Raw genomic sequence first — 25,330 nt, forward strand, 5'->3', positions numbered from 1 at the left:
AATAGTAAGTGCTACATAGTATATGGCATTGTTCTGTGTATGGTTTCAAAAATAGTAGTCAGCATTTTAGAAGGGGTATATCAAAGTTTATATTAGAGCATCAGTATGTGCATTAGATTGTCAAGTGGATGATGTCATGAGTGATGTCATTTGAGGTGTCATCAGTGATGTCATTGACCATGTCATGAGTGATGTAATATGTGACATAATCCGCAGTGCATTGCGGGCGCACAAGTTATAGTTAGCTCAACTAACTATAACAGGCAAATTTCTCTGGTTTTATATGAGCCAAATGTTCAACTAACTATAACGTCCCTAAAAACCTATGTTTTTTTTAGTGAATTTCTAAGGTTTTTTAAATGTTAATTCCTAACTATAACGTCTCAAATGCTTTCATTTGATGTGATAAAGAAATGAACACACACAGACATGGCTGCCATGAATAGTGAATACCAAAAAGGACAGCAGCCCTCCTCTTTTGTGTGCAACTATTAACCAACCAACTGAAATGTTTCCACTGAATTTAGAAGCATGGCTGCAATATTACATTGTTGAACTGCTAGCATTGAGGAAGGTGAAAGCTGAAACGTGTCTACTGGCAATAAACAACTATTGGAATGCCATCCCAACTTTGTGTTCAAACCACAATATTTATTTTAATCAGATGTTCTCCTTAATTATGTCATGTGACTTGTATGGAATTCTAGAGCATGTAGTCTGAACATTAAAAAGCATTCAATCCCTTATGGGTGTCGTTCTGATGAAATAATAATAACATATCCTTTGCCCATGTAGGCTAACAGCTTATCATAAAATACCTTACTGCATGCCCCCTCGATATTCCGTTCTGTCTTGAAAAATATATAGACATACAGACCCGCTTTTGATTCTTGCAGCGATGCAGATATTAAATATATATGATGGTTTGAAATGTGACATCGTATTTGTTGATTGACTGCCTGTAAATAAGGATATAATTATCCGAAACGTGTAAGGCATTAAGCTGGCTCCAGCAATCTCAGCTTGCCATTTACTCGAGGCTTTGATATGGGTGTAGTCTTTTTCCTTTGGATAAACTCTTGAAACACATTAAAATGCAGTCCAAGTAGTGGAGCCAGCACTGCTGCAAGAATCAAAAGCGGGTATGTATGTCTATTTATTTTTCAAGACTGAACGGAATATCAAAGGTGCATGCAATAAGCTATTTTATGACAACCTGTTAGTCGACATGTTTGTACTGATTGAGGACCTTCCTGCAATCAGCTTGCTGCTGTTCAATGAGGCTATCAGCTAAGGCTACTCCTTCAACTGGCCCATCAACAGGGTTCTGAGAGGAGATCAGGGAGAGGGTCACCCTCTTCCTCCTGTCCCTCATCAGCCCAGTCTACAAAAAGTTTCAGGAGATTCACGTGAAGTACCCTGTGAAACTTCTGGGAGTACCTAGGACCACCAAGTAGGTGACCTCATCTTTGTTTTCAAGATTGTGTGACGGGCATTCCAAGTGTCTTGGAGAGCTGCTGGGGCCACAGGCTCCAACACCCACACCTTTTGTCCTGGCTGGTGAACAGTCAGTACAGCCTTTTGGTCATGCCAAGCTTTCTGAAGTTCCTGGCTGGCCTCAAGGTTTTTACTTGCCTTCTTCACGTACTCAGCCATACGTGAACGCAGGCCAAGAACATAGTCCACAATATCCTGTTTAGGATGTTTGCGAGGTTGCTTCCAGCCCTCCTTAACTAGACACAATGGACCCCTAACTGGATGTCCACACTCCACCTTTCTTTGATAGTAAAATGTCCAAAGCTAATTAATTTTGTAAAACCATGGCTTCAATAGCCACTAATTGTGTTAGCAGCTATCAAAGCTACAGATGTACTAGTTGCCAACTGGTCCACTACAGTTGACAGCTTTCTCATCTTTTCATCATTTAAAACTACTCCTACAGGTGGTATCATTGCCCCAAATATGTCTCAAATGAATTGTGTTGCATCATAACATTTCCTGATCTTGATGTATTTGACTAAAATTGTAATACTGTGAGACCCTTTGCATATATGTTATGAGCAGTGGCCTTTCGGATCTATCGCCCTCTTTTGATATCATTGGTAGTAGGGTGTCTCATATCAATTCGCACCATTTAGCTTACTTGTTACTAAGGCTCCCGGTTTTCCGTTTAACCCCTTCCATGCTGATGACAGAACGGTTCCGTCATCAGCGTCGGTTGAGCTGTGCTGATGACGGAACCGTTCCGTCATGACTCCGCCCGCGCAAGGCGGAGTCAGCACAGGCGGTGAATACGCCCCGCACGCAAGGGGTTAAATGGATTTTTACATATAAATACAGACAGAAAGCTTTTTGTTTTTTGTCTGTATTTATATATAAAAACAGGAAAATACTAATAAAACCAATGCTCCTCCTGCCTCTGTGCGCTGTAAAATCGAGTCAGAGGTGCACAGTGGCAGCCAAAATAAATGGGAAACTGCTGCCCCAGAGATGGGGGAACTGGCAGCGCTGTGTCTGCAGAGACACCCCAGCACCCCTCACAGCGATAGCTCACACAATCCAATTGTTGTAGCAGTGCAAGCAGCCCATGTCCATTAAGAGGTGTGAAAACACCACAGGACATCGGCTGCAGCCCCAGCAACCTTTTGTTTTTTTTAGGTCTCACGTGTGTCGTCAATTTTGTGCTGAAAACATCCCACGGCTCCTTAATCCCACCACGTTCTAGGCTGGGAACATTTTCGGGTAGTGTTGACAGGACATATTTCCTGTTTTAGTGATTTTAGACCCATTAAACTGCTGCTGGCATTGTTTTGGTAATTGACGCACATTACAGGCTCGTGAAGAGTGTTATAGGAGCCGATTAACAGTGAGTGACTCACATGTATCTGGACTAGGTGTGGGCGGAAAATCCGTTTCGCTCGCGGATTTTGCGGATTTTCGGGAAATTCGCAATCCGCGAGATTCGCGAATCTCCAGCAAAATCCGCAAATCCGCGAGCAGCGGATTTTGCTCGCACTGCTCGCACTGTTCGCGTGAGTTCGCGGCTTCCCAGTACAACTTCGCGCCCCGCGAATAAGTGCAAAATTGCAGAAATACGATCTAATCAAAACTGAAACTACTTACCAGGTTCAAAAGTTCAGGCTCATCATTAGTAGCCATTTCCTGTAGTGCTTGCTGAGGGGCCCCTCCAGAGTTCAGTTGCCAGTTGCAACTATTATGTGACCCTGCTCTGAACCTCAGAATAGTTACACATATGCCACAAAGGTCCTGAATTACAGCTAAGGGAGACAAGCAGGAGCCAGGCTGGCAGTTCAAATCCATTAATCAGCCCCTAATTCATTATTGTCAGTTGGGGCAGGGCAGGTGTTGTAACTAATTTTGCAACAATGAAAGCACTTAGCAAGTGCAAAAGTTCACTAATCAGGAAGCACTAAGGAAGCAGGTGCCAGCTAAAAAAATATTCTGTGACACATTAATCAGCCCCAAATTAATTCAGGTCACTTGAGGCAGGGAAGGTGTGCTTTGCTTTGCCGAAAATAATGTACACTGGACAACCAGAGGGTGTGGTGATGAAACAGAGGGTGGCATGGGTGGGCCAGAGGGTGGCATGAGTAGTCAGAGAGTGGCAGTGGTGACAGAGAGTGGCAGTGATGAAGAAGAGTGTCCCAAACAGGCTGGACACGTAGAAACAACAAGTTCGCGAAACTTGCGACCCGACAGGTAAGTTCGCAATTTGCGACATTGTACAAAACCCTCGCGAACTGGCAGAAACCCGCGCAAACACAAAAAAAAAAAAAAATCCGCAAATTCGCGAGAATTCGCGGATTTTGCGGATTGCGAGTTCGCAAATCCGCAAAATTCGCGAACGCGAGATTCGCAAAATTCGCCCATGCTTAATCTGGACTGCAAAGGATGTCTGCCCTCTCCCCCACTAGGCTTAGTTTGCATTTCCCAGCTCTCATCTTTCTTAGGACCGAGGATTCATCATCGTTTTTTTTTCCCTTCAAAACACCAGCTTGGTGCATTGCGGGGCATGTAGTTTTGCTGCTAACAGTTTCCAAACCCCAGCATACAAAGTGTGCTTGCTGTTGACTAAAATCCGAGAATTGCTCACTTCTCGGCTACGTTTTAAAATTTTACAAAGTCAGCTGCTCCATTAAAAAAAAATGCTTGTTTCACACCTAAATTAAAAAATAAACTCAGCTTTCACTTTTATTCACATCAAGCATTTAAATAACCATTGGAAATATGAATCTTTTTTTATTTGCGTATCTTTACAAAACAATAACCTCATCATTTCAGAGCTGATGCATTTTCAAAATATGCAACGAAGCCGTAGCTGTTGTTTAGTTATTTGATGCAACTAACTACCATTGACAAAGCCAATAGTCCTGGCTTGTTACTTGTTGTATTATGTTACTGGATGCGATGACAGAAGCAGTAAAACACCAGGCGGAGGGCACACTATGCTAAGCACAGATTATTAGTTTAGTTTTCCCCACACCACTTTCAAAGGTCACCAACTGCCACTGCGTGTGGGGGATTGAGGGCACAACTGGAATTGGGAGTATTTTGCCACAAATCGGAGTGGGCCGGTGAGAAGGGTGGGTTGACTAATGAAAGGCAGGGCGTTATTTGAAAGAGGTGGCCGTGGGTGTAGTCGATGTAATCTAAACTGTAACTAGGATGGGGCACTGCATTTAAACATAAGGAAGGAGGATCACATGTAAACGGAGGCCTGGGGACATAGGCGAAGTGACGTGGCACATAGGAAGTAGAGGCAGGGAAGAGCAAAGTTAGGGCATCGCCGTTTGACGCAGAGATTGGGAGCTAGAGCCGCAAGGGGGGAATGTGCCAAGGGAGAAAAATCCACAGGGGGTTTACATATGCCGTAGGCAAGAGATTCTTAGGAACTGCGATGTGCACTGGGAGCAATTTGCAAAATATGTCTTGGGAAATATGCACTGTTGTGCTAAATAGTTGGAGAGAGTTGTGCAAGGTGAATATGACACAAGAGCGAACGCTAAAAGCAGTGATAGGATTGGGGGAGGGTCGTTCAGAGACAGCAATTTGCTCCTTGATAGAGGATGGAGGGGCTGGTATGGGAGAAAGCTTCAGGCGGTGTTGTGCTCAGTGGAGGAGTGAGAGGCATGCTTGCTGGTATGTGGGCAGAGATAGAGAACTGCATGTATGAGGTGACTTGGTAGAGACATCTGCTGGCTAGAATGTCCCCAGAGGCTGGGTTTGCTGCAAGCAATGATGTGTTTTGGGAGAGAGAGGTGCAGTGGGTGGAGTGCAATGGGAGAGAAAGCTTCAGGGAGCGTTGTTCCAAAAGTGAAACAGCTGCAGAGGAAGTGTGGTGCCATGGAGACAGAGAGAGGACCAGAAGAGATGTGGACACATCCATGAGATATAATTCTGCGAGGGTAATGTGCTTTAACAAGCTATAGCAACCAAGTGCAAGTGTGCATGCCAACTTAAACAAATGTGGAAAAATACTAGCTTTAGCGTTTTTTTTCCTTGCGTCAAAAATAAATGTGGATAAATACAGATAAAATGACCAAAAAATAAATATGGATAAATACAGACGGAAATGTGAAAAAAATAAATACCATAAAACCGGGAGCCCTACTTGTTACTAACTGCATTTCTCAATTACTCACTTAAATTTGTTGTATAGTAGGAGATGCGATCTTGTCAACCATAAGTACTGTTTTATAAATCTACAAATGAAGCTTTCACTGTGTCATCAATTGTGTATGCAGATGTTGTAGTCTCAGGTGCAGACCCATTGCTATCTTTGGTGCAAAATTGAATCCCACTAGCAATGGAATTATTATTTTCAGTACAACTATTAATGTGATACCAACAATGATCCTACATCTAGGTTTTGTAAGGTGACACATTTTTGTCTACAGTAAGACCTTTAAGTAGAATATAGCAGCAAGCAGGCTAAATTCTCTGCCTTAACTTCTCTTTGTGCAGAAAGCAAAACCTTTCTTTCTTTTTGAAAGTTGACTTGCAGTTATTTCATTCAGCTTATGTACAATAATCTCTGTGAATTATTCATAATTATTCATACTCCATCTTTTTCTAAATGTACTATCCCTACTCTTCTACTGAAACTTTGGACTTAAGAAATTCTTCTTAATTATTTTATTTGCTTTTATTAGTTCTTTTATTATGTGTTTTTATTTTTTTACTTTAGCATGGTCAATCACTTGTTGGAGCTGTTTTTGAGTACTCAATTGCAATATTTATTTAAACATTTTGCTTTCATCAATGGTGTTTGTCAGTGTGGCTTATCAAGGAGGCTTAAACAATTCAGAACTCTGTTCATCTGGACCCTGTCTTCACCCACTCTGCGCATTCTTCGAATGTTATTATTATTATTAGTTAACATTTCTCACACGCATAGCTACCCTAAGGCATCCCAGCGCTAGCAGCAGAGCGGGAAGAGGAGTAAAGCCTACAGGTTGATGTTCTGAAATAACCATGTTCTCAAGTGCTTTCGAAAGGTAAGATGATGAGTCTCTGAATGTATCTGCAGGGGAAGGGTATTTCAGAGCCTGGCTATGCAATGCGAAAAGAAGCTGCCCCCACTTTGTAACGCTTGGATTTTGAGTATGACGACCAGGCTCAGGCTCGATGAGCGGAGCAGTTTCTTGGGATGATAGAATGTAATGAGTGACTTATAGATATGAGGATATTTACCCATTAAGGTTTTGTGGGCTATACAAAGGGATTGGAATTTGATCCTCTCCAGAATGGGTAGCCAGTATAGGGTCTTCAGGCAAGGCTTCGCCGATTGACTTCTGGGAGTCTGGGAATAGTAGGTCTACTCAGGTTATGAGTATCTGTGACAATGGACTCTTGCTCTTTTGGATCTCCTCAGGGTTTGCTGATCCTCTTGGGTGTCACTTATACCGCTAGACTCTGTTTCTTCGATGATTGTTGATGGTATTCGTTCGATTGACACACTTGACTTTAATTGTCTTTTACCACTTGGCCATTCAAATCTCCAGATTCGTTCATGTCTCACACTCAATCCTTCATCTGGGTCATTTAGTTGCCTTTGTGCAACTTCAATAGCTCCTTCAGAATGTACTTCCACACCAATTTGCTATATTGCAGGAGCTTGCATTGGTGTGAGATCTTGCAGTTCTTCACCCCTTTCTGGTTCTTCTGAATGTGCTGTCATATGTGCTCTGACCAGGTTTAAAAACACTACTACTTACAGAAAACGTACTCGTTGAGTATGCAATGCATGCACCTATTTAGGTATCCCAGCACATTTGACAGCAGTGTTTGTTTTTAGAATAACTTGGTTTCAGACAAGACTTCCGCACATGCTTTTTCCAAAACCCAATCACAGGGACTAAGGTCATGGCACTGCTCCTGATGTGAAATGGCAGTGTCAGCTCCAACCTGGTGAGAACCAGAACGCACCAAGTCAGCCAGTCTTTTGCAGTAATTGAGTATCATATCATCTGTGATATTCACAAGTGCATTTGCAGGTACAGTAGGCAGTCTCATTGCACGTTCCAGGAGGATTTCCTGTGGCGATAATCCTGTTCTCCTATCAGGGGTCCAATGGGTATCATAAGAACCAGTGGTAAAGCATCTGGCCGTGTTAATGAAGTAGAAGCACAAACCTTTGCCAAAGCAGGTCTTCAAAGTTCTGTTCCCCTGCTCCAGTATCCCTGAAGCCTCAGAATGATAGCAACAGTGTAATCTCTGTCTAGTTGAAGAGCCACACACACCATTCTAAGGACCTCATGACTAAAATGAATTGCTTGGTATGATTACAGAGAAACCGAAAATCTGTACCTGGGTATCAATTCATGCAATAGCATTTTAGTTACAATTAAGACTGTCATTCTCCACATTGGATAAGCTTCCAGACATCTCAATAAAATGCAACTGCATCCTATCGAATGGCCCACCTGAACTCCCTCCATGACTCATCGTTACATGTGTTCTTCTCATATTCATCTGTTGGCATGTTACACATCTGTGGCACTGTTCTTCCACTAAAACTCTGAATCAGCGTTCGAACCAGTTCAGTCTAAATAACCCAACCATTACATCCTTTCCGATGTGTTCAAGACCATGAAGCTTTCTGGCAACCCAGTTCTTCCATTATCTGAAACCCAATTGTCATTCTGGTCCTTTATACAGTCTGTTGTGATCCAAGCTTGTTTTTCTGCCTCTGAAACCTCTTCTTGCAACCTTCTGAAATCCACCCAAGTGTCAACTACTGATGTCAACATAGACAGTGTCCTCATCAGATTAATTTGTGTAGTCATCATTGAAGGTATAGCTCATAAGTGCACAATGTCAGGCAACTTCATCTGCATATCGATTTCCAACTGTGACATAATAATTTCCCGTCCAGGGAGCAGTATACTTCACTACTCCAATTTCTTGAGGCAATTTCAATGCATCTAACAGTTCTTTCACGTACTCCCCAATTCTAATAGGGAAGCCTGAAGATGCCATGACTCACCTTTGTAACCATAACTGTCCAAAATCATGCAGCACATCAAAACCATATTGACTATCTGTAAATCTAGTCACTCTTATTTGTGCCGAAAGGCAACATGCTCTCATAAGGGCAATCCGTTCTTCAACTTGTGCAAATATAACACCTTCAAGAAATGAAGCTTCTACCACCCTTTCAATCATGCAGACAACATAGGCTGCTCTCAGGATTCCCTCATTGTTTCTTAAACATGAGACATCCACAAAGATCATATAATTTGGCTCATCAAGAGGTTCATCCTTTATGTATGGCCTTGGCGGGATGCATAAATCTGTGACATCTAGACAGTCACGCTCAACGTCCTCCCCATCAATTTTGTTGTCAGGAATGGGCAGTAAGAGTTCAGCATGCAGCATCTTTTAAGTATATTTTCTGCCACAAGTATCTGTTCATATTTTATTAAACTGCTGTTAGGTAGGTCAAACAATATGCCACAGGTCCCTGTGAATCTCCATGCATTTGAGTAAGCACTGCAAGAACACAGGCCTCCCTCTCACAGCAAAATGTGAACATTATTTGGTAATGAGGCATTCCTAGTGCCAAGGCATGACAGAGACTTTCTTTCAGCTCTAGGAAAGCTTTCAAGCAATCGCTGTCCCATGGAAGCAGCTCAGACACATATTTGTGTGTAAGTCTCAGTAAATACCAAAAGAATGGCTAGCTTGCTGGACTGCTTGCTAGACTCAGGTACGCACTACCATTAGTGATTTAGTCTCAGTAAAGGCTTAGCCACTAGGGAAAAGTTTGGTATCCGCTGTAGCCAGTCATTCCCACAACCCCTCGACTTCTTTCTGAGCTCTTGGCAGGTTCATTGTTAAAATGGTTTCCACTCTTTCTGGTGACAATTTTTCGTTCCCTCTTAATTCATGTGTCCCAAATACTGAACTTCTTTTTCACAATATTCCAGGTTGTTCGGTTACACCTTGTGTTGATTCTTTACCAAGAGATTCAGTATTGCACTTGTATCCTGTGTGCAAGCTTCTCGTGTATTTGATGCCACCAGTAGGTCAAGGTGCTGCACAAGTGCTGATTTGCAAGGCATCTGCAATTTCAAGATTCTTTTTCAAGATCTGATTAAAGATCGATAAGCTCTCTGTATACCCTTGTGGAGCTCGGCACCATGCTCAAACATTATCGCTAAACACAAATAAGAACACGTATTGGCTGTCCTCATACAACAGAATAGAAAAAAGGCGCGGTAGATATCCCACAACCGTAAACCATTCTGCAGTGCAAGGAAACTTAAAAGTATTGTTGCTGGATTCTGTACCACAGGACAACATGAAACAACTGTGCTAATAATCTTTCAAAGATCCTGCACACTTCAATATTTCCTATTTGGTATCTGTAATCCCATAATAGGCGGATTGCAAGAACTTCCAAGCAATTTCTTTAATATTTTCTGCTGAACCATGCTCTCAACCCCTGGTGTGGGTCTTGCAACTGTGTCTGGTGCCAGGTTATAAGGTGGTGTTCTGGGGGAAATTGCATTTGGTTTACTGTAATTCGGACAGGTTCTACACCTTTAATTAGTCCAAAATCCTTTCCTGTAAAATCCCACACTTCTGGTTTACTGTATCTTTCAAATTAGAAGGCAAATCTTCAACTGTTCTCACTGGGTGCAATCCAACAGATGTTCCTTGTCAGGCCACTTTAAATTCAACATCTTTATCATGTGTTTGAAATTCAGCAGCCTCTCGTGTGCAATAAATAGTGCAATTTAACCTTCACAAAAGTTCTCTTCCTAGCAGATCTACAGGACTAGAATCACATAGGACAAATTTGTGTTTTTCTTTAAATGAATCTATTTTACAAGCACTTTCTCTGAAACAGGATTTGTTATTTGCTTATTCGTAACTCCTACAACTTGGATCTTCTTTGCCAAGAGGGGTAGATCTGTAACTTGCACATTTGTAACAGTGGATCGGGTAGCCTCAGTGGGAAGAAGAAATTACACTTGGTGGTCATTACCTTCTTCTACAAATAGTCTACACTGATCTATCTCCAAGACTGCGCCGAGTTCGCAATGACCCTCCCCCCTCAGACATCAGCATTGGGAATGATCAGAATCAAAGCTCTTGTTTTTACACCATGGGGAAAGGGTTCTGGTTTTAAAACAGATTTTGGTTTGCCCTCTGTACCTGATTCACATAAAATCCGGGATTGCCTATATTCTGTGGGACCATTGGAACTTGTGGGACCTGTATCATAGGAACTTGCAACTGTACTGGCATTTGCATTCATTATGCAGGCATTTGAATTGAGACATTCTGTGTTTGAGGTTGATTTACTCCCCAAATTTGCCCATCACTGTTCACTCTATTCAGATTCTATGCACACTCCCTCATCCAATGCCCAATCTTGTTAAAAATAGTTACAAGGAGTTGACTTCTTCAAAGTAGCAAATCTATTCCAGAATTCGGGTCAATCAAAGCCCCTCTACCTTGTAAAACATCAACTGCTTCCTGAACAACTTGGCTTCCAGCTTGAAAACTAACCACTTGTATTCCACTGGTGTTCTCTCCAAATGACTGATTCTGAAAACCTTTCATTGTCAATTTATTTTGTGCAAGCATACATTTTTCTTTCAACCTTTTCTGCTTCATTTCTTGCTTATCAATATAGTATTTTGCATGCCACAGGATTTGATCTACGGGTTTGGTCTGCCAACTAATCGCGTTTTGTTGTATGTGCATACGGATCTCTGGTCGCAACCCAAGATCAAACTGTGACACAACTCCCCATATCGCCTTTTTTAGGGTTTTCTTGTTCGCTGTGTTGTCTAAACACATAAAACAAGAGTTCATAATATGTGTTTACTGATTCCTTTGTTCTTTAGTAGTTCTATTGTTTTTCAGCTAATCAATGTCCCTCGTTGGAATGTTTACTTTTAAAAAGGTAATAACCTCATCGTATTTTGTCATTACCACAGGAGATGGTGCACTAGTATGCACATCTCTTGGAGGCTCAGATCATGGCCATTGCACAGCTATTTTACACTCAGATCACAATTCACTCAGCACTACAATGTAAAAGAAAGTATTCATATCTGTCCACTAAACTTTTAAAATCTTAACAAATCAGTAAACTTGTGTATACCACTGAGCTGGATTCTCTTAACTTTGGGAAATTGTTCATAAATGTTGAGAGATCACCTCTGCTCCCTTTTCTTTCCTTTCCACGTTTTTTCTGCTATTTCAGCACTTTTTCTCCTTTTATTTTTCACTTTCACTTCACTCTTTTCCCACCACTGTGAACTGTGATTGTGAGAGCATGGGAACAGTGTGTGGAAAAGATGAAAAAGAAAATAATTTTAATGGTGAGACAGCACCATAAAGGACAGTGCCAGGTACAGTATCCTGAAAAATAGTGATGGGAAAGAGCAGAAAACGGCTCTGAGAAGCAATTCCGCAAGAGCGAAGGCTAACCCTCCCCGGAGATAGAAGAAGATGTTAAAAAACATCATACCAAACGACAGAAAGTCTGCAACCACAATATATAAGTGTGAAGGTCAACAAGTCCAAATCAGAGGAGCAATGGCAACACACCACAAGTCGGCACCAGAAAGGGACGCCGCATCCCTTGTAAGAGACCTACAGACTGAGGCAGAGCCAATAGACTTTAAACCAATGGACCGCAGAGGAGGTAAAAGACCCCAAGGTGATTGAGAAAGGGGGGGCACGAGGAGACCCCACCCTAGACAACTCAGGTCATAGGGATGTAAAAGAACACATGACACATGAGTATACCCACTAAAAATGAGAATGGTTGTTGAGCAAACAACACAAAATTAATCAGCCTGTGGAGGAGTGAAAGATGTCACCCCACAGAAAGATAGAGCCACCCGGAGTGTGGCGAATGCAGATAACCCAACCTGAAAAGGTTCTCGCAGAACGGGTAGGATGGGTGGGCGTTAAGGAATCTGAGGCTAGACTGTATCTCTACCAGATACATTGTTACCGAAGGTAAGTAACTCATCCATCTGAAAGAGACATCTAGCTGTAGATTCCTTAACTTAGAATAGATACCAAAGCCATACCCATAGAGGAGACGGGTCTGTGACTGAACCCCACCAAGTTCCAAAGAGAACTTAACCGTCAACAAGATGACGAAACGCAGTGGGGACAGCAATGCTAGCGCAGCCAACACCACACCACGAAGCTCTAAAAGAGCGGAAACAATGGGAGAAAGAACACAGAGAGTCAGAAATGGTGGTGCGGAAGTGAGAGTTCATGGCTTCGTAGAAGAAGAGGAAGGAGTAGTTTCTTACCAGTAACTCCAGTTCTGTAGTAGGGGTATCTCTGTTATAGTCATAATCTAGTGAATAGTCCCGCTCATGTGCGGGGACCCCGGAGCAATCAAAAATAATCTCTTAGCTGTCTTCTTTGCAGTACTGCATAGACACTTAAGAGAGAATTAAAGACAAATAATGCAACCTATACATGCAAGGCTACACTGTCCAGTACTTCAACTAGAAATGCAAGGATATTCCACAAATATCACACTTAGACCTGTCTGCCAGGTTTCACCATGGAGAACACTTCCCCCTTCCCCAAATCCTTGGAATGATAGGGAGGAAGAACAGGACAGACAAGCCCCCATAGGCTGCCATTATGTGGCTTAAAGAGGGATACCGTGCCTATAAGGAAACTTTCCAGAACTCTACTGGTATCCCAGAATGCACAGCAACTCCCTCCACTTTCAGTTCTTTTTGGAGGAGTATCAGCTAGACCTGTAGCATTCATCATTTCATCTCTTACTCCACCGGGGAGGAGGGCGAGTGCTTATGACTATAACAGAGATACCCCAACTACAGAACTGGAGTTACAGGAAAGAAACTACTCCTTCTGTAGTAGGGGATCTCTGTGTATAGTCATAATCTAGTGAATAGAATGGGAAGCCCATCCAAAAACAACCCAGTGGTCGAGAAAAAAGACAACACCACTATTATGCGAACAGATTTTGAAGCGAAGCCTGTCCGACCTGATCATCTGCCCTGGCCTCAGAGTCCAGACAGTAATGCTTAGCAAAGGTATGGACCGACTTCCAAGTGGCAGCCTTGCAGATCTCTGCAATGGGAACATTACGAAGCAAAGCAGTTGTGGCCGATTTGCCCCTGGTGGAATGAGCCTTAGGCTTACCCCCTAAGGTCTTATTCGCTTTCTGATAACAAAGCTGGCTACACGACACAATCCACCTAGAGATAGATTGCTTCGAAGTAGCCAGACCAGTCCTAACCGACCCATAGTTGACAAACAATTGGTTGGTCCTTCGAATGTCTTTGGTTTTATCCAGATAGTATTTCAACACCCTCCTAACATCCAGGGAATGAAGAGACCTTTCCGCTGGAGTGGAAGGATTCTGGAAAAATGTTGGTAAAGTTATAGTCTGATTAACATGAAAATCAGAAATCACCTTGGGAAGGAACTTAGGGTGAGTACGCATAACAACCTTAGCAGCATGAAACAAAGTATAAGGTTCTTGGCAACATAACGCCTGAATCTCACTCACCCTGTGGGCCGATGTAATGGCCACGAGGAACGCCACCTTCCAAGACTGGTGGTGCAGCGAAGCCTTGTGAATAGGCTCGAAAGGCTCCTTCATCAGCCTGGACAGCACCACATTCAGTTCCCATGCAGGCAAAGGAAGCCGAACAGGAGGGAACACCTTCTTCAATCCTTCCAAAAAATCCTTAATCACCGGGATCTGGAAGAAGGACGTCTGTGAAGGGCATTTTCTGTAAGCAGTCAATGCAGCCAGATGAACCTTAATGGAATGAAATTAAGGCCAGACTGAGCCAGATGCAGAAGGTATGGAAGGATGACATCCTCCTTGCAGGTCGTAGGATCATATTTCTTAGACATGCACCAGATGCAGAATCTCTTCCATTTGTAAGCATAAGAGGTCCTAGTAGATGGCCTCTTAGCCTCCTTCAATATGTCCATGCAATCCTCAGGAAGATTTAAGCGGCCATATTGCACTATCTCAGGAGCCATGCCGCCAAACTCAAGGACGAGAGGTTGGGGTGCACCATCTGCCCCCGAACTTTGTGAGAAGGTCCGGCCGACAAGGCAGCCGCCGATGAGGCAGGATCGAGCGATGAAGCAGGTCCGTGAACCACCACTGCCTGGGCCATTCCGGAGCAATGAGGATCATCCGCACCCGGGACTGGGCCAGCTTGATGAGCACCGCCGGAATCAGGGGAATGGGTGGTAAAGCGTACAGAAAGCTGTTCGACCAGTTGATCTATAACGTGTTCCCCAGAGTCCCCGGTTGGTAATACCTCGAGGCGAAGTTGCGGCATTTGCTGTTTTCGGCGGTGGCGAACAGATCCACGTCTGGAGTGCCCCACACGGCGAAGATGTCTTCGAGCACCTCGTCGTTTATGAACCACCTGTGGTTTTCTTTCAGGGCGTCCGCCTGAACATTCTGTACACCGGGCAGATAAGTCGCCGTTATCGTCAGTCCCCTGGCTAGCAGCCAGTGCCAGATCGCCTGCGCCTCCTGTGACAGTGTGTGCGATCTCGAGCCCCCCTGCTTGTTGAGGTAATACATTGTGGTCGTATTGTCCGTCTGTACAAGCAAGGAGCTGGTCTGGAAGGACGGAAGAAAGGCCTTCAGTGCCACGTGAACCGCTCTGAGTTCCAAGAAATTGATGTGATATGTGAACTCCACCGGAGACCACTGTCCCTGGATCAGAAAAAATGGTTAGGGGTTCTGCCCACCTCACCCTCCCGTACCTGAGCAGGAGACATCCATGGATGAAAAAGGTAGAAAAAAATGGTACTGAAGGGATCAATCCACTTTTATTTCTCAAACAAGAAACAATTAATTTTCTTGTGATTAGCAAATTAAATCAAGGAAGCATATCTATAAATTCATATATACATATATGGGCGGGCAGCCAGAGAGGCACAACAAAAAACAATTTATATACAACACATCACATGTACATTCTATACAAATTTACAACATATATGATATCAAAAACATTTATATGTACCCTAAGGAAAAAAATATATATGTACAAATATATATATATACACCAATTTACATATGTATCTCCTCTTACGATCTAATGGAGTATACAAAAAAGGTAGTCCCAACCGACAGACACCAGGGGGTTAACACATATACCCAACCTATATTTGTGTAGGTGCATCAATGAATAAATCAAATCTTTGTTGTATTAAACTAAGGGACTCAGTTCAAAGCCAAAGGTGTCACATATGTATCTCCTCTTACGATCTAATGGAGTATACAAAAAAGGTAGTCCCAACCGACAGGCACCAGGGGGTTAACACATATACCCAACCTATATTTGTGTAGGTGCATCAATGAATAAATCAAATCTTTGTTGTATTAAACTAAGGGACTCCGTTCAAAGCCAAAGGTGTCGACGCAGTCGCGGTCGCGTTTCAGCCAGATGATATAGGCTTCCTCAGGACATGGGTACTCTAATAACAACAAACACATATATTATTTTATCTTCTTTCTTACCAAAACAAGGAAATACATTACATTACAGCTGCAAAAATTCAGGTTGAACAATCTATCTCCCCCACAAGTGTGGAAATGCAGTGTCACTAAGGGACTCTATCAAAACAAGAAAAGAAAGAGATATAACCAGAGTAAGTGCACCAGACTAAATCAGAGAACCCTTCCACATCAGAAATGAAGTTCAAGAAAAAAACCAAAATCAGAAAAGGGGAGGGTTGAAAAACAAGAAACCACACCCACACCTAGAAAGGGTGCACCACGCAACTGTGTGATAAGTTAAAACCGACAAGGTACAATGGGTATTTTTCCTTTATATCCCAGAGTGTACAAAAACATGCGCAGATCAAGAAATCCATCACATCTCTAAAGTAAGAAATAAATACCTCATTTGCAAGGCCCAGGCCAAATCTAGGGCAAATATACTCGGTCAACCCACAACCCGCCCAGAAGGGTGGGGTAGGTGCCACCGTCTCGGCTCAAGTCTCGAGAAATCTATACGTGCCAATCATAAGAACAAGTAAATCAATCACAAGTGCACATCCAAAGTCACAAGAGTATTCATTCTCTAGCAGATAGTAGAGTATCAATATTGGCAGACATACCTTAATCTCTTCAATGTGTCCACCCAACACAATATATAGAATTCAAATAATATGGTTCACAGGGGTGGCTCAAGTCACACGATCTTCCTATCATCAAAATGAGTCCAAGAAGGAAAGGGAACAAAACAAAAGAGGAAAACCCCATCACGAGTTGTTCTGATCTATATATGCTCCACACGTCACTCAAAAGCATAAGGTATATGGAGCAAGTCCACACAGAAAAAGAAATAAATCCACACAAAGTAACCCCACCGATAATACCACCCCCGAAAAATGTATACGAGTATATATGTTTACAGTGGCTAATTCCAAACCAACCAGTTTTAACACCGGGGAGGAGGGGGAATAAAGGCTTGCAAAGGACACTGACCGCAGCCACCACTCAATAGTGGGTATTTAAGGACTACAGGACGAAGGAAGAGCAATTACCCACTATTGCCTTAAGGCAGATACACTCGGTCCCATACAGGTAACCCCAAACATAAGAAACTCAGCCCAAACTCATTCAGAGCGAGCACGGTAGAAAGGCTCCGTGCGGGGTGTGTACAAAAAGACACAATGCGGAGAAAGGGGTACCTGCAATCTCCAAATATTGCACTAGCGCGAGGAACCGGTGTCCGCTAGCAACGTCTTCCTCCGGGAAAGCACCCGCAGCATTGCGAGCGGCTAAGTAACGCCCGGGGCAAGGGGCGTGTCAGCGTGAGACGGAACGTAAATGCCGTCAGCAACACAAAGAGGGGACAAACGATCCCGTGTGATTCCGGAAGTCAGGCAGAACGAGCCTGGAAAATAATCTACTGGCGTAAGCAAAGCACACGCATGGAAATATTCTCTCCATCAGGCCAATCTCATATCAATGTGCCGAAAAACACCAAACCAAGGGAATATAATCAAAAGACCAAAATTATTAAACATAATAAATAAAATAGTGAAAGAAAGAACAAAGTACCAAAGATGAACCTCTAGTGACATCCAAGGGTCAAGATTAAACCATAAACACATCTGCATTTCCACTAATGGGTTCCCATTCTTAATCAAGCACCATGACCATTAATCTCAAAAGTGAACAAGTATAAAAGAAAGCAGAGTCATAAACCATCATGAATATATAAATGCCACAACCATATAATATAATATATGGTAGCATGCAAAAAAAAAAAAAAAATATATATATATATATATATATATATATATATATATATATATATATATATATATACACAAAATACATATAGGTACACAGATCAAGCAATATATACATATATCAGACCTATTTCCCTATACAGTCAGTACATAGCATCTAACCATAGGCTCAATACAGTTACACAACAGAGTTTAGGTTCGATCAGAAAACAGTGTATTAAAAGACTATAAATCAGAAGTCAAGGCAAAGGGTCAATGGATTCAGATCAATGCCCAACTGTCCTTGGATCTGCAGATGGTCTGAATGCGCTCCCCAGCCCAGGAGCGACGCATCCGTCACGATAGTCCGAGTCGGGATACCCTTGTGGAAAGGAACCCCTCTGAGTAGATTCTCTGCCGAGCACCACCATCTCAGGGACTGTTGGGCGTGAAGAGACAATTGAATCCGGTCGTCCCAACACCCTTTTCTCTGGTCCCACTGGTCCTCCAAACATTCCTGTAGCGACCTCATGTGTAGGTGCGCGTGTGGAGTGAGGAAGATACAAGAGGCCATCGATCCCAGTAGAGAAGCCACTGTCCTCACTGTTGTAGATGGAGCAGCTATGAGAGCCTGAGCCTTCCGAAGGATGGATAAGCGGCTCTCCTCCGAAGGAGACACGCTTGCCGACAACGTATTGATGGAGGCTCCCAAGTACTGCAGGCACTGCACAGGAATCAGGACAGACTTGGACAGATTTATGTGCAACCCCAGACGGTTCAGCAGGACGGCCGTCCTGTTGAAGTGCAACTGCGCTTCCTGGAAGGTGGAGGCTTTGATCAACCAATCATCCAGGTACGGGTAGACAAACACCTTGTTCTTTTTCAGGTGCGCTGCTACCACAGCCATGCATTTTGAAAAAGTCCTGGGCGCAGACTTCAGTCCAAACGGTAGTACGGTGTACTGTTAGTCATTGGTGCCGACTAGGAAGCGCAGGAACTTCCGATGTTTCCGTGCAATGGGCACATGGAAGTACGCATCTCGCAGATCTATCGCGGACAGCCAGTCTCCCCTCTGCAGTTGAGGATAGATCTGGTGCAAAGACAGCATGCAAAACGTTTCCCTGCGAATCCACTTGTTTCCTTGTCGCAAATCCAGAATGAGTCTGAACTCGTTCTTGTCCTTCTTCTATACTAGGAAAAAGCATGAGTAAAGACCCTTTCCCCTTTGAGACAGAGGGACGTCTTCTATCGCCCTTTTTCTTAACACCATCGATGCTAGTGTTATTTTCCTCCTGTGCTGGCTCCTCTTCATTCCCATTGTTCATGACGAGCTCAGCTCGTCATGAGTGTATGGAGGTGTACATCATGACGAGCTGAGCTCGTCATGAGCGTCCAAGGAGTTAACAGGGTATCGGCCTCCGCCTGGAGCTTGCGCAGTTGTACTGCGAGCCAACCGGTTGAATTGCTGGAGGCGGGCTAGTGAAGCAAAGACTGTATCCATTGCAAACAATATTCAGCACCCACTTGTCCTGAGTAATGTTTCTCCACTCTGCCAGGTAACGTTGAATGCTTCCCCCCACCGGAGCAGGTAACGGATGAAGGGGAAGTAACAGCTCAGGGCCTAGACCCAGCCGGGCCTTGGGTCGTGGATGAAGCCTGCTGACCACCACGGCCCCTCTGGCGCTTTTGGAACGGGCGCCGCTGGTACTGCTGCTGTTGCTGCTGTTGTTGTTGCCCAGCCTTGCGACCTTGCCCTCTACCTTGCACCCCGTACCGTCTCTGGAATGAGCGGAAGGTCTTCTTCTGTTCCTTCGGCTTTTCCAATCCGACAGCCGTCAAGGTCTCTGCCTCCGCCTTCATACGGGCCATCTCCTCGTCTGCATGTTTTCCAAACAGGGTCTCACCAGAGAAGGGTAGATTGGCCACCCTCTGCTGCGCCTCGGGCTTCAAGGACGTCAGACGCAGCCAGGCGTGGCACCTCAGGTTGACCCCATGGCAGTATCCGTGCACTGCCAGGAGGGAGGAATCCGCAGCCGAACTGATCACCTGGTTGGAGACCATCAGTCCTTCATTAAGGATTTCTTGGAAATATTCCCTATCCTCCCGGGGAAGACGTTCCACGAACCGTGTTAGGGACTCCCAGAGGGACCGATCATAACGTCCCAACAAGGCCGAGGCACTTGCGGCCTTCATAGACGTGGATGCCGTCCCGCAGACCTTCCTGCCTGCCGAATCCGTCCAGCGGCTCTCCTTGTCAGGAGGCACTGTCGATGATGGGGTGGTGGTGTGTTGCTTCCTCGCCGCCGTCACAATTACCGAATCCGGCGCAGGGTCCAAGCGAATAAACGCAGGGTCCGAGTCAAGCACCCGATACTTCTTTTGCAGCCTGGAAGGCGCTGATTTAGTAACCGCAGGGGTGAGGAAGAGCTCCATGGCGGGTTCCACCAGCCCTGGCACCAACGGCAACAAGGGGCGAGACAACTGCTTCTTGTGCAGGGTCTCGAAAATGACGGAAGTCAAGGGCGTGGGCGTAGTGAGCGTGATGCCCAGCTTAGCCGCTCCTCGCAGCAACACCTCCTGGAAGGAGACAATGTCGTCTATCGGGGACACCCTCGTCCGAGGGGAGTCCGACAGGGTCGGCGAGTAGTCCCTGGCACTGGACGAATCCATGTGGCGGGAACTAGATCTGTCCCTTCTATGGCGCCGTCTGGACCTCGCAGACGAGCGATGGCGACTCCTGGACCTATCTCTCCGCCTTGAGCGAGACCTCGATCTCCGCGGCCTTGGACGGTCTGTGGGCCGGAAAAGAGGGCGCTGTGGAGGCCAAGCCGGGAACCTAGCTTGTGGAGGCCCCGTAAGCAACGTCGGCAAATGAGGTAGCAAAACAGACCTCGGTGGAGCCGGTAGAGGAGCGTCTCCTCGGCGTCGGCGTCTGCCTCTTCGACGTCGATGGTCGGTGCCTCGACATTGATCGTCTCCTCGACGACGTCGATCTCCTCGGCGTCAACGACCTCCGTCTCGATGCTGATCTTTGTCTCGACGTCACTGACTTACGTGTCGACGTTGATGGTGACCGGCGGTGTAGCCTCGCCGGCGAGCGCCGGCGTCTTGACCCTTCTCGACGTCGATGATAACTCGACGACGAGCCAGTCCTTGACGTCGACCTCGTTGAAGGTCCCGACATCAGTCCCCTCGACGTTGAAAGCGACGGGGAACAGACCGGTGGCGTTTTCCGGCCTTTTCTTTACTGGGGAGCCCCCCAGAGGCCGACGCACGGGCAGAGGAAGGAGCCCCTTCATGCCCAGACCCATCTTGTCCTTGCTGCCTTCTCAGCTCCAAGCCTTGGAGCCTGGTCTTCTCCCTGTCTTTTAGGGTCCTTTTAGGGAACTGCAGACAGATATCACACTCCTCAGGAATATGAGAAGAAGGCAGGCACAGGATGCACACCCTGTGAGGATCCAATTTTGCCTTTTTCCTGGAGCACTCAGGACATTTATCAAATAATGCAGGCATATTTGATAAAAGAGCAGCCAAAAACACCAGAGAAACACCAGCAAAGATGAGACAAGGCAAAAACACGTCGAGTGAACACACTCTAACACTTTAAAATTGCACAAATAGTACAAAACCCCAAAAAAGGGAGAGCTCTATGCTCCGGGGTCCTGCTAGCAGGAGCCGGAAAGAAGAACTGAAAGTGGAGGGAGTTGCTGTGCATTCTGGGTTACCAGGAGAGTGCTGGAAAGTTTCCTTAAAGGCACGGTATCCCTTTTTAAGCCACATAATGGCAGCCTATAGGGTCTTGTCTGTCCTGTCCTTCCTCTCTATCATTCCAAGGATTTGGTGAAGGGGGGAAGTGTTCTCCATGGTGAAACCTGGCAGACAGGTATAACTGTGATATTTGTGGAATATTCTTGCATTTCTAGTTGAAGTACTGGACAGTGTAGCCTTGCATGTATAGGCTGCATTATTTGTCTTTAATTCTCTCTTAAGTGTCTATGCAGTACTGCAAAGAAGACAGCTTAAGAGATTATTTTTGATTGCTCGTGGGAACGACCCCATGAGCTGGCCTGATCCTGAGAGGGAGAACGGCGGCGCAAAGGACCAGACATCCGGGCAGCGAGCAATTTCATACGACGCTCCATCAGGGACTTTGGTTTCATCTGGCAATGGGCGTCGCACTCTTCGGAGTCGTGGTGCACCCCCAGGCACCACATTCATATCGCGAGTGGATCCGTGACAGACTTTTGCTGCTTGCAGGTCTAAAGCCCGAAGGCATTGCACACTGTTTCATGACGCCGAAAGGCATCGAAAATGCCTGAAAAACAGGCTGGTTTTCGAGGATCCGTGTTAGGACGTGGAAAAGAAGAAAACTGACGTCAGCGCACCAGGAGGGGCTTATATGGCTCCGCTGACGTCACGTCCGGCGGAGTGCAGAGGTGCTACTGCAGAAACTTTTCCAGATCCAGTCTGACGCCTGGGGATATTCTAAGTTAAGGAATCTGCGGCTAGATGTCTCTATCCTTCATTCATTCAATTAGTCTTTATTCGATCATAAGCAATCATAAAAGACACATATAAACAGCAATAAGAAAACTTAACACATTAAAACCAATTATGGTGTCGCAAGATAAAATTCCATAAAACTCCATTAAAATGAAACAGACTAATAATACATGTCATAAAACCTTTTATCTTAAAACTAAATAGTAATTCCTAGAAAGATAGGAATAACCATAATTACGCAGATTTATGTTAAGAGGATCAAATCTTATAAGCAAGTTAGATTTGAGCAGACTCGAAAATACCATAGCTCATTGAAGTTATTTACATGGTTACATAATTACATAATTACACAATTACATAATGCCCTGCATCCTATTCCTTCTAAGGACCCACGTCCAGCTCTAGAATTTAGCCATAGCAATACGAATAACTTCGCTGGTGTCAGTTTTTAGAATACGCAAAGCCGTTTGGCAGGATCTTGTTCCTATTTTAGCACAAACTGGTTCTAGCCATTTGTGGCGAGGGCCCTTATATGCAGGGCAAACAAAAAGAATATGCGGCAAGGTCTCTTCCTCACATGAACAAGAGTAACAATTTATGTCTTGAGGAATCTGCGGCTAGATGTCTCTATCAGATATCGACTTCATCGCACCCCAGGTCACTGACTGCACCGTAATTGGCGGCCTCAACTTCCACCTGGACAACTACAACGACCAGAACACCCCATCCTCCTAGAGGACTTCTCCAACGTAGGACTCATGCAACTACTTACCTCCCCTATGCACACAGCAGGACACATGCTCGACCACCAAACTCCTCTGGACCGACCACCATTGCATTCCCTTCTCCTTCACAAAACCCACCGTACACCACCACGGCCACCGCTTCCCCTGCAGAAGCTGGAACAGAGTCACCAAAGAATATCTCACCACCTTCCTCAGCAGAACCCCACCGGTGCACCACAGATACTGACACCACAACATGCTAACTCCACCAATGGATCGCCTATGACTCCAACACCCTATCTCCCCTTAAGAATGCCCCCAGCAAACAACACACCAAGAAAGCAAGCTGGCTCATTCCAGCCCATCAAAGAGTTCAGAAGCACCTCTAGATGGCTCAAAAAGGGATGAAGGAAAAACAAAACCCCTGAAACCCAAACCGCCTTCAAAGCAGCCGCCACTGCACACCACCACCTTATCAAAACCACAAAGAAAAGATCCCTTTAAGACAGAATAAACACCAGCCCCCACACAACTAAAATCTCTTTGCTATCATCAAGGAGTTCGCCAAGCCCAACAGCGAAACCACAGACCTCCCACCCTTCCTAGACCTCTCCAACAAACGCAGCACCTTCATCCACCACAAGATCAAGCAGATCTACTACAGCCTCGATGCCAAAGATCGCCTCTGCTGCCACTGCAACCAACGCCGCCACCCCCCAGCAGATCCTTCTCAATTGGACCCGCTCACAACGGACGTCACCCTAAAGACCATGAAGGGATCTGGTCACCTTGCCTGTTTTTAGAGGAGCAGTGGACGCAGATTGGGGCTGCCAGCATAGAGGACGCTGCCTGGTTTTCACTTGTGCCTTAACCAACATCTCGCAGTACCCGCTTCGGGGGTGCCGCTTCGAGTGCCTGGACGCGTTCCTGTTGTTGACTAGGCTGTGCCACAGTTCTTGGACCACGGAGGGAGAGGGTGCGGGCTATCGAACGCCGCATGGACTCAGTTGTCCAGGAGTCCCTGCGAGACCACAACACATGGTCTGCGTTGCTTGCTTGGCCCCGCCCACCGGTCACCACGCTTTGAAATTCGACTGACTTTGCCATCCAAAGCGGGATCTGGTCAACTTGCCTGTTTTTAGAGGAGCCGTGGACGCTGCTTGGGGCTGATAGCATAGAGGACGCTGCCTGGTTTTCACCTGTGCCTTAACCAACATCTCGCAGCACCCGCTTCGCGGGTGCCGCTTCGAGTCCTTGGACGCTGGGAGGCATTCCTGTTGTTAACTGGGCTGTGCCACAGTTCTTGGACCACGGAGGGCGAGGGTGCGGGCTATCGAACGATGCATGTACTCAGTTGTCCAGGAGTCCCCGCGAGACCACAACACCTGGTCTGCGTTGGTTGCTCGGCCCCGCCCACCGATCACCACGCTTTGAAATTCGACTGACTTTGCCATCCAAAGCGGGATCTGGTCACCCTGCCTGTTTTTAGAGGAGCCGTGGACGCTGCTTGGGGCTGCCAGCATAGAGGACGCTGCCTGGTTTTCACCTGTGCCTTAACCAACATCTCGCAGCACCCGCTTTGCGGGTGCCGCTTCGAGTGCCTGGACGCTGGGAGGCGTTCCTGTTGTTGACTGGGCTGTGCCACAGTTCTTGGACCACGGAGGGAGAGGGTGCGGGCTATCGAACCCCGCATGGACTCAGTTGGCCAGGAGTCCCTGCGAAACCACACCTGGTCTGCGTTGCTTGCTCGGCCCCGCCCACCGGTCACCACGAGGCCTATTTCATTAACACTGGTTCCTGCTGCGCGGGAGCGCCGGGCGAAGCCCGGGCCAAGGGCGGGCCCGTCTGAGCCTGTCAGAGACAGACTGAGACTGGACTGGGCCACCCCCCTAACATTCATAAACCAGTAAGACTTTAATATATATGTTTAATTGCTTTTATTAGTAACACCCACTGTATTGTATTAGTTTTTTGCCATCCAAAGCGGGATCTGGTCACCTTGCCTGTTTTTAGAGGAGCCGTGGACGCTGCTTGGGGCTGATAGCATAGAGGACGCTGCCTGGTTTTCACTTGTGCCTTAACCAACATCTCGCAGCACCCGCTTCGCGGGTGCCGCTTCGAGTGCCTGGACGCTGGGAGGTGTTCCTGTTGTTAACTGGGCTGTGCCACAGTTCTTGGACCACGGAGGGAGAGGGTGCGGGCTATCGAACGATGCATGTACTCAGTTGTCCAGGAGTCCCTGCGAGACCACAACATCTGGTCTGCGTTGCTTGCTCGGCCCCGCCCACCGATCACCACGCTTTGAAATTCAACTGACTTTGCCATCCAAAGCG

Source organism: Lissotriton vulgaris, chromosome 1_1 (assembly GCF_964263255.1).
Source record: "Lissotriton vulgaris chromosome 1_1, aLisVul1.2, whole genome shotgun sequence".
Taxonomy (NCBI): domain Eukaryota; kingdom Metazoa; phylum Chordata; class Amphibia; order Caudata; family Salamandridae; genus Lissotriton; species Lissotriton vulgaris.